At 47.2% G+C, this 2,609-nt stretch overlaps 1 pseudogene; it reads left to right on the plus strand.

Annotated features, from left to right (window-relative positions):
- Positions 1-584: 584 nt before the first annotated feature.
- On the plus strand, positions 585-2,267 carry Zc3hav1-ps6 (zinc finger CCCH-type containing, antiviral 1, pseudogene 6; annotated as a pseudogene).
- Positions 2,268-2,609: the final 342 nt, after the last annotated feature.

The raw sequence follows: 2,609 nt of genomic DNA on the forward strand, positions 1-2,609 counted from the left end.
ACCACCATGGGCTCGCATTGGGACCCAGGTCAAGTGGCCACAGAGGGGTGCCAGGCAGCCTGGCCACAGCCCCTAGCCTGTGCACACCCAGGCCATAGCAGCTCTTTTAGTTCCTCCCACTAGTACCCACTTCCCCTGCCTTCCAGGCTAGTTCTCTCAGTAGGGAGCTCCCCCACAACCACAGCCAGCAGCCACTCAATGACCCTCACTTTATTCCTGTTAACCATAATGGATAGACATGAAGTGTCATTGGGAGAGTGTATTGATAAGATGAAAGCCTTAGAAGAAAACTGGAAAGACTTATAAAAATAAATAAGAAAGCTCTCCTCCCAGTAGCAGATTGGCAGTTCCAAGTCCAGAGACCTCATGTCCAGTGTAGAACCCAGCATGCATTGCTGTGGAGAAACTGCCTGCTTAAGAACCTTCCTTCCTTTTCATTCTCGTGAGAGGCTGACTTTAATTTTTTAATTTGTATTGGATATTTTCTTTATTTCCATTTCATGTGTTATCCCCTTTCCCTGTTTCAATTCTCCATGAAGCAGAGTCCAGCTCACAAGCCTGAGCAGCTGCAACCACAGTGCACCATGGCTGATCCCAGGGTATACTGTTTCCTCACCAAGATCCTGTGCACCCACAGGGGCCGCAAGACCCTTAAGGAACTGCAGAGTAGGATCAGGCTCCTGAGGCAGAGCTCTATGAGCTGCTGGAGGCCACAGAGCAAGATTGCTTCCTGCTGTGAGGGACTGGAGACCAGGTAGGGATAGCTATGTGGGTGGAGGCTACAACTGAAGCCTGTGGCTTCAATCTCAAGTGCAGCCAGGGACCCTGCTACAGATTGTCTGCAAGCTTACTCTGCTCGGTCAGTGCCACTATGCACAGTCCCAGAGAAACCTCTGCAAATATTCTTACCAAGGTCTTTAGGAACAGAGCTTCCAGGTCCTAAAGAAACATGAACTCTCTGGGCTTTATCAAGAGAAACTGGCCATCTTCCTGGTACAAAGCAATGCTTTTCTGGTGCAAGAGTTACTACAATGGAGACAGCAACAAACAGATTTGCTTGAAGCCACAGCCATGCAAGAGAGTCCAAGTCTGTGAGCACTTCACCCAGGGCAACTGCAGTTACCTCAACTGTCTCAGGTCTCATAACCTGATGGACAGAAAGATGTTGATCTCTGTGACTGAGCACGGGCTGAGTTCTGATGGGGTCCAGAACATCAATGTCATCTGCAACAACAAACACATTAGGAGGGGACCCACAGGCATGAGAGCTCCCTCTCCACATCACAGAGGCAGGTCACAGAGACAGAAGCATAAGCAGAGATGGCTTCCTTCCAAACAGTCTAGGATTTCTCTCACATGTCTCATTTTGGCATCTGGTTCACCTAGCCCAGATGTCACCAGCTGTAAGGATTCCCTGGAGGACGTGTCTACAGCTGTCACTCAGGAGGTCAAGAACCTGGGGACCCAGGACTCTGCACAGCTTTCCTTGGTCTTGAAAGAGCCGCCCCAAAATTTGGGGAGCCTCTCACTCTAGTCACGGGATGGAGTTCCCCAGGAAACACGAGTAGCCAGTCTTGATGTAACAGCAAGAGGTAGCGTTTATTAATGAGATCTCGGGCCGAAACGTGTCTCATGCAGAAGACAGAGGAATGGACACCAAGACTCGAAATTTAAGGCTTTTTATAGGGGAAGGCAAGGGGATTCAGCGTGGTTATCAGCAAGGGAGATGGGTACAAGGTCTCATCTGCAAGCGTACGTGCGGGCTGGGGTGTTCTCAATATAGGAGAGTGTCTTATCTTTATCTGTAGAGCAGGGAGTTGTCCGTCCGGATGGCCCCCGACTCAGAGGAGATGGTGGCTGCTAGTTCCTGGAACAATCCCTCGACCTTGATTTTAGGCTTGTCGGGGCACATCTCAGGCCTGCTCTGTCCTGCCCCCTTATCGGCTGTTCTTTTGCAGTTTTTATGAAGTTTTTATTTTAACTCTTCAGTGTCATCTAAGGCTGCTGGTGTCTGAGGACCCAGTAACATGAAAACAAGCCAGGGGTTTTCTGAGAATGGAGATCTGGATGGCTTCTTTTCTAGGAATCCTACTGATTCTTTGTAAGCTCCTGCCTCCTCTGCTGGCTTTCCTCTTGATGTAGCAAAAAGAAATGAAGCCATGTCCTTGAAAACAGGCATGAATTTTGGACACCGCATGGAGGTCAAGAGAAAGAACGCCTCCTTCCCAGATCTGGATTTAACTTTGATAATTGTTATCTGTCTATAAAACCTACAATATCAAATACATATTTCAGTCATCCGAAGTAGAGTCCTCTGCAGTAAGAACTAATGATTTTGATTTAGCCTGGTATCTGCTGTTATGTCCCTCATTTCATTTCTGGTTTTTAATTTATGCATTGTCTCTCCAGTGTGTAGTTAGCTTGAGGGAGGGGTTGTCCTCCTGTGGATCTTCTCAAAAAAAAAAAAACAAAAAACAAAAAAAACAAAAAAACAAAAAACAGCTCTTCCCTTCCTTGAAGCTTTGTATTGTTCACTTTGTTTCTAAATGTTTCATTTGAGGCCTGAGTTTATTTCCTGCCTTCAAATCCTACCAGACTCTCTATAGGAT

The sequence above is a fragment of the Rattus norvegicus genome, chromosome 19 (genome assembly GCF_036323735.1).
Source record: "Rattus norvegicus strain BN/NHsdMcwi chromosome 19, GRCr8, whole genome shotgun sequence".
Classification (NCBI taxonomy): Eukaryota; Metazoa; Chordata; class Mammalia; order Rodentia; family Muridae; genus Rattus; species Rattus norvegicus.